Raw genomic sequence first — 12,781 nt, 5'->3', positions numbered from 1 at the left:
GTGGTCCGCTTGACCTATTAATATATTACAATTAATTAAGGTTTTTAGTTGAGATAAAAAAGTCAATGGCACGAGCGGAATTCGAACCCACGATCTTCAGCTCGGTAGAGCAGCGGCGTATCTAGCCTCTCAATTAATTAATCTTTATGTAAGGTTTTGGTTGAAATGAAAAAGTTAGTGCCACGAGCGGGATTCGAACCCACAACCTTTGGCTCAATACGCCGCTGCTCTACCACTTGACCTTCAACAGCTTCCCGTGGGTACTTCATAAGTCGCCGAGAATCGAATCCTGTTTACACATTTGAAAAATGGCAAAAAGGAGGAAAATTTCGAACGGTTGTAGGTTGTGATGGGGAATTGGTGTCCGAGTGGATCGAAGCAGTTAGAGCAGCGGCGAATTGAGCCGAAGGTCGTGGGTTCGAATCCCGCTCGTGGCACTAACTTTTTCATTTCAACCAATACCTTATAAAGATTAATTAATTGAAAGAAGTTATTTGGTCAATCGGACCACGAAATATAATGGATTCTTTCTAATGTTAAAAAAATAGTTAACCTGAGATTCATGAGACAGATTACAATTATGTAGAAAAATCATAATCAGGACCAAACTAAACAAGACATACAGACATTTTATTGTAATAAATCATTTGTATTTTCATAAGTTAATATTAATAAGGTAAATTCAATATGACACGGTTGTTGAAAATCACCAAAGCACCGGAAAAACATTTAGTGATCGGTTAAAATTTAACTAACCGTTTATTACCTGATTTTGCTCTAAATATATTAAGTATAATAATATATAAAATATATACGCGTATTAGCTCACTTGATCTCGCGGATGGTGGTTAGAGCAGCAGCGTATTTAGCCGGAGATCGTGGGTTCGAATCTCGCTCGTAGCACTAACTTTTTCATTTCAACCAAAACCTTACATAAAAAGATTAATTATATCCATTGTGTATCTCATCGAATTCTTTCTTAACACAATGTTATTACATTTTTAGTGGTATCCATAATTTACTTTTATTCTTTTTTTCGTTATTGTCGTCCTTCTCTTTCATTTTATGTAATTCATCTCCACAAATAATAACAAATCTCCACGAATAAACCTATGCAATTTTTAAAAAGAAATGGCCAAATAAGTTGCTACTTGTGATTAAATCTAACAATCCAAAATATATATGTAAAACCGAATGCCTATCGAATGCCTGCATGTCATTAAAATAATCATCTGAAATAAAATATTAAAGATCTCTGAGACAATTCAGTTTTAGCGAAGAGTCAAACAAGTGCCAGTGGTCAATAAACTTATAGTACAAAATCTCTACGAAATAATTACTTATGATGCCATTTGATGACATTATAATAAATATATCTAAAAGTAGATAGTTTAATAGTATCCATGTAGCTAATAAAATGACTGATGAGTCAATAAGTACAATTAAGCTGAATGAGACGATACTACCAAAATCTCTGAGAATTAATCATAAATGATGGCGTTTAACATTGTAGTAGCCATCCTAAAATTGAATAAATGCAATTTTTGGAAAGAAATTAGCAAATAAGGTGCTACTTGTGAATAATCTAAATGTCCAAAATTTATAAAACGACTGCCTATCTATGCCTTTTTATGGCATTATAATAACTCTAAGAACGAAATATTAATGAAGACTAAGTCAATTCATTGTTATAGGCAAGTGTGGAATGAGATGCCAGTGGTCAATAACCTGATAATCACAAATCTCTAAGAAATAATTACTTATGATGCCATTTGATGACATAATAATAAATGAAAGATGTTTCTAAAAATACTAATGAAGCTATTAAATGACTGAAGATTCGCGTTGTGGTAAAAATGAAGAGTACAAGATGCTACTTTCAATATCACGATTAATGATGGTGTTTAGCATTGTGGGGATGATCATAAGCCTACTCAATTATTAGAAAGAATATTTATGACAAATGATGGTGTTAAGCATCACGATGGCCACCAAAAAACTACATAAGCCTATGTAATTTTTAAAAATAAAAACCAAATAAGATGCTATTTGTGATTCTAAAATATACAAAAGCTAAAGGCTGTTAAAAACTAAAAGGTAAAGGCATATTTACATTACAAATTAGCAAATATTTAAAGATGAAAAGTTAAAAATGACGGAGTAAATTCATAGTTCTAATAAGAAGTAAAATGAAATGCCAAAAGTTGATAATATAATAATCAATCTCCAAAAAAGTATGACAAATGATGCTATTTGATGAAATTATAGTAAATGATGTCCATATCTAAAAATATAATATAAATGAAACTAAAGAATGGCAATTAATGACAAAACAAATATAGATATAAGTTCATTATATTTAGTGGTCTGATTGACCAAATTACTTCTTTCAATTAATTAATCTTTTTACGTAAGGTTTTGGTCGAGATAAAAAGTTAGTGTCACGAGTGGGATTCGAACCCACGACCTTCGCCTCAAATCACTTGACCTATCGTGACTTCGAGGTAAGTAGTACAGAGGTAAGTTTAACTTCTCTTCCCCCTATAAATATATGCGACTGAGTCTAGAGAGAATATCTAGAGAGAGAGAGAGGGGGAGAGAGAGAGAGTGAGAGAGAGGGAGAGAGAGGAGAGAGAGAGAGAGAGAGAGAGAGAGAGAGAGAGAGAGAGAGAGAGAGAGAGAGACACACACACACACACAAACATACACATATACACATATGCACACACAACATTTTATCTTGGCCAAAGCTCATAATGTCCTACAGGTTTACTCAAATCCTACCAGGACATGGAAAATTGGCGGAGAATCGCTTTAATATTATCCCCGACCCAGCTTGTTCTTGCAGTCGGGCGCCTCCTCAGACTGTGGACTACCTTCTTCTGGAGAGCGATGGAGTGACGGCTGTCAGGCTTCCGTTCTTGTAACACATGGTGACGCGGGGCTTACGTTGGCCGCCTCCAACAAAGTCAAATTAATTAATAGAATGCATTTGTGTTTAAATTCGATGTTCCCGCTCTTTTGTTCTTCAGGTTTGTTGAGGAACAAGAGAAAGAAAAATGCTTATAGATATTTCTTGTAGTAACTATCTTTTTTCATTATGCTTGAAATTCAATATGAGCATTGGATCCTTTACCTCAAAAATAAACATATTTTGGAAAAGGTTAGGAACTTCACTAATAAGAGACTAGATGTTCTTAACGATGTTGTTCCAGGTGAAATCTGCCGTTTAGAAAGTTACAATGATGAATCCCTTCGACCAGAATCTTCCATAATTGAAACTATGGACAAATTAAATATATAGTTCCATTTTTTAGTATTACTTTCAACAATGTGAAGTGAAAGTTATTAAAGCTCCATGTTATAGATGACTAAATCTGTAAGAATAACAGTGTCCTGGATAACAAAGTGCAAAAGTAAGAAAATATCTACAAAGTAATAAGAAAAAAAGATAACAATACAATAAAAATTAATAATATTAATCTTTTTATGTAAGGATTTGGTTGAAATGAAAAAGCTAGTGCCATGAGTGGGATTCGAACCCACGATCTTGTGCTAGATGCGCCGCTGCTCTACTACTTGAGCTATTGTGACTTCGATCCACTCGGACTCCTCATCTCAACCTACAACCTTTCGAATTTTCCCTCCTTTTTCCCATTTTTCATGCTTGAATGCTGGCCGAAGTCGTGGGTTCGAATCTCGTTCGTGGCACTAACTTTGTCATTTCAACCAAAACATAAAAAGATTAATTAATTGAAAGAAGTAATTTGGTCAATAGACCACTATATATAATGGATTTATGAAGTATATATTTTTTATATAGGTAAGAATGAATAGATAATTGGTAAAAAAATCTTTTTTAATGAATGAAAAGGGAATAATAAAGAAATTTGTAAAAGAACAGTTTAAAAATAAAATATTTTAGTCCTGGCTGAAACCAGTTTTGCAACCACTGTCTTCTTTTTTACAATTATAAGCACGTAAAAATGTTAATTTCTTTCTGATTTCATGATTTTTAAGATAAAAATGCGCACCGTGTTTTGATCTCGGCCATTTATCTTTTCAGGAAAGTTTCACTAAACGTCAAAAGATTTAAACCTTTATAAATGAAACACGGCTAAAACGATCAAGATCTTCAGCCGAGAAAAACGCGTTTTTACGCTATTCTACCGTGTAAGGTTGTCATATATGGACCAGATCGACTTTAACAATAACATTTACGGCTTGAATGTTTGAAGGCAAAGTGCAAGGAGAAATGTCAAGGCTAAGTATGAAGGATTGCCGTAAACACACCATGAGAAAGGAATGCTGTCTTCCCCACAGTCACCTTTGTCTCTTACACTCTCCCCTTTCCCTATCTGATGATCTCGGATTTATATAATTTAATGGCATCATTACTGTTAACATCTGAGATACGATCTATTATCTTTGTTAAGGCTGTAATCTCACTAGCTCATTTACGAACAGGATTTTTATTTCCTTTTGTTTCTCGAATATGACTAATGGGCAGAAAAAAGGCGGAAAGAGATAATTCACAATCTAGCACATTATTTATTTAGGTTGACAGTACTTTTAGTAATTGCAATGTAGGTTTAAAAAAAATAAAATAAATGAAACACACCTACAAAAACAGAACTACATTATAAAAATATTGAAATTGTCAATAAATATTACATGAAAAATTTAGAACTTCAATGTAGTGTTACGAATCAGAATCATTATTCATTATTCATTATTAATCTTTTTATGTAAGGTTTTGGTTGAAATGAAAAAGCTAGTGCCATGAGCGGGATTCGAACCCGACACTGATTTTTTTTATCTTAATTAAAACCGTTAATTAATTGAAAGATATTACTTGGTCAAGCGGACCACGAACACTAGTGAACTTAAAAATATTCATAACTTCTAAACCAATAGTAATATTTTATTAAACAAAGCTGATTCTTGTGAAAAATAACTAGCTTTAAGTCAAAAATAGGTATTTTTATTTAAATTTCAAAGTTGTGTGTGGTACCTTCTAAAATTCAAGGATTAAATAAATTTTACTGAAAGAGTAAGTTTAAAGTTTTAAAGTTTAAAAGTTTAAGACTAGTTACAATTCACTAATTTACGCTTGACCAATTAANTATTACTATTAATTAACTAGTTATAATTTGAACTTTTTTGTACATCCAATAATAAAGAGAAAACAGAATATTTCACAATACCCCAGACCTTCGGCTAGTTGATATCGATCTATAAGTCTGTCTTTCTGTCCATAAATTAAATTTGCAAGTTGTGCTAGAGGTAGCAAATGTTTGTGTGAATAAAAATTACTTTCCCAATACCTGAAACTTCTGACCTACAGGTAAGTCCTGATTGCGGTTAATATTATTAGACACAAAGTCGAATTTTAGAATTCTGTAGCAAGAATAGTTTTGAATTTCAAAATGTATACTTTTTGTTAATATTTATTAAAGCCAAAATTTATGCAGAGATGTTGCACTCGTATTTAGAGTATATATTTTTATACCCTAATCATTAAGTTTGTAGGACGTTGAATTAATCACAATTCAATAAAACTATTTTAAATTATTTGGAAATAATACTTTATTGAATTAAAAAATAAAATTCATTCCATAACATAGAGCATATGTACACGGCACACCTTACGTGTCCAATGGTTTTCTTTAGTTTTAATTCATTATTATAAGTTTTTTATATTATTTCACATTCAGTTATTATATAAAATGGCTTAAAGGAAAAGATGATGTTAGAGTTTTGAAATACTTTATCCTGGCTCTTACGAAACTTGGCCGTGGGCGATCGTCACGACCGAAAGAAAAGGTCCGCGGTCGACCGCAGGCCTTAACAGAAGCTCCAAAACGTCAACAGCCCTGAGAAAAAAAACAAGTCACGGATCACTAAGGATTATCTTTTAATCCCCTTTGCCCTTCCTTCTCGGTCCGCCTTATCTCTCCGGCCAGATCGCTAAATCCCAAGTCGTTTTTGTGAGAACGAACTGAGCGCATTTGGAATAAATTAGAAGTCACTCGTTAGATAGACGTTTCGCAGGTGGGGGATCGGTCTTTTCTAGTCTTTATGACTCGGGAGAAATCAGCATCTACATAATGAAATTCGAGCAATAAAAATCTCGATAGAGCTATTATTTTTACAATCGTCAAAACCTCTGTTCGTCCAACGGTAAATTAACACCAACATAAATGATCAAGGCAAAAATGCCAAAATTGATTCCAAAAAGATGGCGTGTACATAACTAAACAGAAATTCAAAAATATTCATATAATAAAATAATTGTTTTTTATGATTTCATAAAAGTCATAGTTTGGCCTATGACTCGGTAAACCCTAGCAGAGCAAACTCTCTCTGACGACGCCGTGTAGCCAAAATGCCAAAATACACAAACACGCGCTACTAACTTACATTCACACACCGCAATTTGACGACACTACCTCCAGGATATTTGATATTAACTAGGAGTAATTGAGCTTACTCTTCCATTCGCGCTAATAAATTACGTTCACACACAATTTATTAGCAACACCTCAGAATACTAGAAATTCACAGGGAAATGGGAATAAATCCCTCAATTCACGTTAATAAATTACATCCAAACACTAGCCTTCATTCACATTTCCCCACAGTACTCAATACTGCTCGAGGTGATTAAGAATAAGATCCTACATTCGCGCTAATAAATTACATTCACAAACCATAAGTCATTAAAAACACCTCGGAGTATTAGATATTCTCAGGGTAAATGGGGATAAGTCCTTATCCACGCTAATAAATTGAATTTTACACATTCGTCTTCATTCCTTCTACCCCGAGGGTACACGATATTGCTCGTGGTAACTGCGGATAAGCTCCTCCATTCGCTCTAGTTAATTCACACTCAACAAGTCATTAAAAACACCTCAGAGTACTAGATATTCTCAAGGAAAATTGGGATGTCCCTCCATTCACACTAACAAATTACTTTTACTATGTCCACCACAGCCTAATCTTCTTTCGCACTACCCCAGAGTACTCAATATTGCTCGACGTAAGTGGGGATCCTAGTCTTCATACAAACTACCAAGAGTAATTGATATCGCTCTCGAAAATTGCGGATAATTTCCTCCATTCGCGCTAATTAATTTCATTCGCACACAATAATTCACTAAAAACCTCAGATTATTCTATATTCTTAGGGAAAATTCGCATAAGTACCTTGATTTACACTAATAAATTACTCCATTTACGTTTTGGTGGTCAATTTACCAAGTTACTTTTTTTCAAATGTCGTATAATCAGGACTCGATTCACAGCGACTTATGACTTGGCCACGGCGAAACACGGTGAAAATGACAAAAAGGAGGGAAAATTCGAAAGGTGGGTTGATATGGGAAGTTGGTGTCCGAGAGGATCGAAGTCATGATAGCTCAAGTGGTAGAGTAGCGGCGTATTTAGCCGAAGGTCGTGGGTTCGAATCCCGCTCGTGACACTGACTTTTTTATCTCAACCAAGGCCCTTCCATAAAAAGAATAATTAATTGAAAGAAGTAACTTGGTCAACTGACCACTAAAACATAAATTGATTAATATTTAATAAGTAAAAGAAGTATCACTTTTTGGCTCCCCGTAGCCACTTCATAAGTCGCTGAGAATCGAATCCTGATTACATGACATTTGAACATGGCAAAAATAAGGAAAAAGTCGAACGGTTGTAGGTTGCGATGGAGAGTTGGTAACCGAGAGGATCCAAGACACGATAGCTCAAGCGGTAGAGCAACGGCGTATTTTGGCCACCATATAGGTCTGAAAATCAAGTTATGACCAAAAGGCCATTTCAGGATTCAGCCTCAACATAGACTCTATGTCATATCCATTGTGCCTTTAGCGCTCTGTTGTTGGTTCTCTGTGTGTTTTTCATGTCAACCTTTAGTCAGGAACTACTGCAAGATGTAAAACCTCTGAGGAAACCTTTATTTTTTGGTTTCGTAGGGTTGGAGCTGTAAGCTTCTTTTTTGTGGTGATTGCTGGCCTTAGAGGAATTAACTTTTGTTCTTTTTCCTGGGACGATTTCAGCGTTATAATTAAGAATGTTTACAATAGTTCGACCAGAGTCTTTTCGTATTTGCCACTAATTTGATGATTATGTTATCTGTGTATACATAAGACAAATAACATTTAACCATCGTGGTAAGGTTAGGATAGATTAATTCATTCATCCTACTAGATTCATTTTATATTCCCATGCTAAATTAGGGTATCAATTCCCATTGATCAGACCAATTAGGACGGTAACCAACACTATATACTATAAACACAAATACGCATAAAAACAGAAAAAAATATCAAAATGAATCCAATCTACTTGGCATTCACACTACACCAGAGCACCCGATATTCCTCGAAATAATTGAGGATAAGCCCCTCAATTCACATTAATAGACTACAATCACACACTACAATTCGTTAAAACCACTTCAGAGTTTTCGATATTCTCAGGGTAAGTGCGGGTCCCTCCATTAACGTCAATAAATTGAATTTACACACTAGCCGTCATTCACACTCCCCTAGAGTAGTCGATATTCTTCGTGGTAATCGGGGATAAGTCCCCTCCATTTGTGCTAATAAATTACACTCACACCAAAGTTCGTTCACGTACCCCAGAATACTCAATATTCCTCGGGGTAATTAAGAATAAGCTTCTCCATTCACGCTAATAAATTACATTTGTACACCACAATTCGTTCATACCACCCAGAGTACTCGATTCTCCTTAGGGTAATTGAGGATAAACTCCTCAAATCATGCTAATAAATTACATTCACAGCTTCCTTCTATCTTTTCTATATCTTTCTCCCTTTATTTTTTTTTTGTGTGTGTATGTGTGTCAATATAATTTTAGATCTCGGACACTAACTTCCCATCTCAACCCCACCTTTGAATTTTCCCTCCTTAAAAAATGGCAAAAAGGAGGGAAAATTCGAAAGATGAGATTGAGATGGGAATGAGGTGTCCGGAGTGGATCGAGGTCACGATAGCTCAAGCGGTAGAGCAACGGCGTATTTAGTCGAAAGTCGTGGGTTCGAATCCCGCTCCTGACACTGACTTTTTATCTCAGCCAAAAAACTTACATAAAAAGAATAATAAATTGAAACTAATAAATCACATTCACTATATTCACGTCCCCCAAATCTTCTTTCGCACTATCCCAGAGTACTCAATATTACTCGAAAAAATCGGCGGGAATAAGCTTCACCATTCACGCTAATTAATTACATTCACTCACCACAATTCATTAAAAAACCTCAGAGTACTAGATTTTCTCTATTCTCCATTCCCATACCCCAGGGTGTACAGCCATTTTTTACCAAATAGTATTTTTAATTTTAATCTTCAATATTATATTCTTTGTTTTATATAAAATACGGTTTGCCATTGAGAACAGAGATTCACAAGCGGACGAAAATGTTGATACTTCGGTTTGGTGATTTTTGTCCGCCTTTTCTCCTTGACGTCTCGCTTAAAATACTTTTTGTGGTGCCAGCAAAGACGATAAACTATCTCTAGACATGTGTTTATTGTGAAGATATAAAAGGAAAACAAGTTGAGCACGTCGGTTTGCCCAAAAATGTTAAACTCGCACTCCTAAAACGTACAAGCGAGGATACCTCTTTTGCTAGAATAGTGTTTTTTGTTTTTTTTTTAAGACGCTTAGGGAGTAACGGAGCATATAAGGATATACTTCATTTGCAAGAAAGAGAAAATTTAAAAGACCCGAAAGAACAATCGAAAACAAAAAGATGGAAATGACAAAAAAACGTTCGCCTGTCCTTTTTGAGTTTTTGGACTCGTGTTATAATATGGTGAAATAGCAAAGAGGAGAATTTCCGCTTTTGCCAAGTGTCAACCCCCTCGTGAATGAGATTACTCAATTAAACGTCTAAATACGGCCCCGTTTCCAAAGAAATACACCAACGTCCGGAATCTATTAATGGCTAGATGGGGCCCCAAACAATCGCGAATTGTCTCGTCCGAGATGGTCTACAATGGGGCTGAGGGGCTGCGATATTTTCTAGATCCGGTCTCGGTCCTCGTCTCCATATAGGGAAAGACCATTCACTAAGCCTACCCACGCTCCTTCTCAATGAACTACACCTCTTTTTCTAACGTTTTCCATCTCACTCCCTCCCTTCATCGTTAAAATCCTTCTCTCTCTTTTCCGTCCAATCAGGTTCTGTGATAAAAGCAATCCGATATCCCCTACGCATATATTACACAAATGAGGTTGTGCAAGCGACATTTAAACATGATTGGATATTTTCATAACGTTTCAATGAAAGATAATGGTAATAATTTATAAAATCCCTTATTGAAATCCCAACTTAATGAGCAAAAAACTATCTATCACAAGAAATGACGTATCTATATAACATTATCTATTTCTTCTCAACAAATCTGAACAACAAAAGAGAACAAAACAGGTCTTCCTACTATTAACATGAATACATTCCATTAATTAAACATTGAAAAAAAATTTTTTTTTGTTTTTTTTGAAAAATTATGTATCATTAAGAACGCGACTATCAATCTTTTTAAAAATATTACGAACACTTAAGATGGTGAAATGCATATGACTGACCAAAATGGTAGGTAACGACCAAATTGCAGGTTCATCGGCCTGCAGACCACTTGAAAATATGTCACAATTTAGTAGTTTGACTGAATGCAGTTTTATTTAGAGTCGCAGAATTTGGTCAAATACAAAGAGAGAAAGAGAGAAAAATAAAGAAACCGAGAGAGCGAGATCAATGAAGGAGAAATAAATTAGGCAAGGAACAAGAAAGGGAGCGAGGAAAAGAAATGAGAGATCGCTCAGAAAAGGAAAGAGAGATCGCTCAGAAAAGGAAAGAGAGAGAAAGAGTGTGAAGAAATAATAATAATATAATTCAAACCACACTCCCCCCAGGTTCACATGTGATGCTTACAAGATGCATAAAGAAAGGGGGAAGAAAGAGGGAGGGAGAGAGAGACATCAAGGAAGGAGAAAGAAATTAAGCAAGGAACGAAAAAGAGAGCGAGAGAAGGAACTGAGAGATCGCTCAGAAAAGGAAAAAGAGAGAAAGAGAGAGAGAGAGAGAGAGAGAGAGAGAGGGAGAGGGAGATTAGAAAAGAGAGTGAGAGAGATCTGTAAAAGCATAAAGAAAGGGGGAAGAAAAGGAAAGAGAGAACTAGAGAGAAATCGAGAAAAGATAGAAAAAGAGATTAAAAAATAAGAGAGAGGGAAAGAGAGGGGAGAGGGGTGAGGGAGAGAGGAAGAGAGAGAGAGAGAAAGAGAGTGAGAGAGATCTGTAAAAAGAAGGAGAGATTCATAAAGAGGGATCAGGAAAGGAAAGACCCAGAGGGATCAAATAAAGGGAGAAAGACATAGAAAAGGAAAGAGAGAGAAAGAGCGTGAAGAAATATTAATAATAATAATAATAATTCAATCGAAAATAATATAATTCTGACCACACTCCCACCAGGTTCACATGAGATGCTTACAAGAGAGAGAAGCATAAAGAAAGGGGAAAGAAAGGGGGAGAGGGAGTGGGAGAGAGAGTGGGAGAGGGAGTGGGAGAGGGGGAGAGAGAGAGAGAGAAAGAGAGAGATCAAGAAAGGAGAAAGAAATTAAGCAAGGAACGAGAAAGAGAGCGAGAGAAGGAACTGAGAGATCGCTCAGAAACGAAAGAGAGAGAGAAAGAGTGTGAAGAAACATTAACAATAGTAATTACGAAAATAATATAATTCAGACCACACTCCCACCAGGTTCACTTGTGAGGCTTACAAGAGAGAGATGCATAAAGAAAGGGGGAAGAAAGAGAGAGAGAGTACGAGAGAGAAATCAAGAAGAGAGAGAGAGAGAGAGATTAAAAAATAAGAGATAGTGAAAGAGAGAGATTAGAAAAGAGAGTGAGAGAGATCTGTAAAAAAGAAGGAGAGATTCAGAAAGAGGAATCAGGAAAGGAAAGACCGTGAGGGATCAAATAAAGGTAGAAAGATATAGAAAAGGAAGGAGAGATAGAAGGAAGCTGTGAATGTAATTTATTAGCATGATTTGAGGAGTTTATCCTCAATTGCCATAAGGAGAATCGATTACTCTGGGGTTGTATGAACGAATTGTGGTGTACGAATGCAATTTATTAGCGTGGATAGAGAATCTTATTCCTAATTACCCCGAGGAATATCGAGTACTCTGAGGTATGTGAACGAACTTTGGTGTGTGAGTGTAATTTATTAGCACAAATGAAGGGGACTTATCCCCGATTACCACGAAGAATATCGAGTACTCTATGGGGAGTGTGAAAGACGGCTAGGGTGTAAATTCAATTTATTGACGTTAATGGAGGGTATTGACCCCCTCTTACCCTGACAATATCGAAAACTCTGAAATGGTTTTAACGAATTGTAGCGTGTTATTTTAGTCTATTAATGTGAATGGAGAGGCTCATCCTCAATTATTGCGAGGAATATCGGGTGCTATGGGATAGTGTGCCAAGCAGATTATCATTTTTATCTTTTTTCTGTTTTTAAGTGTATTTGTGTTTATAGTATATAGTGTTGGTTACCGTCCTAATTGGTCTGATCATAATTTAACTTGAGAATAGAAAATGAATCTGGTAGAGATAAAACGAAAGAAATAAAGGAAAATAAAAACAAACAAAGGGAAGGCAGGCGTTGATCAATGTATTTTGCCGGCTCTAAAACTAAAAAATAAAATAACAATCTTTATGTAAGGTATTGGTTGGGGG

The sequence above is a fragment of the Cimex lectularius genome, unplaced genomic scaffold (assembly GCF_000648675.2).
Source record: "Cimex lectularius strain Harlan isolate CLEC.00 unplaced genomic scaffold, Clec_2.1 scaffold360, whole genome shotgun sequence".
Classification (NCBI taxonomy): Eukaryota; Metazoa; Arthropoda; class Insecta; order Hemiptera; family Cimicidae; genus Cimex; species Cimex lectularius.
This window is presented reverse-complemented; position numbering follows the sequence as displayed.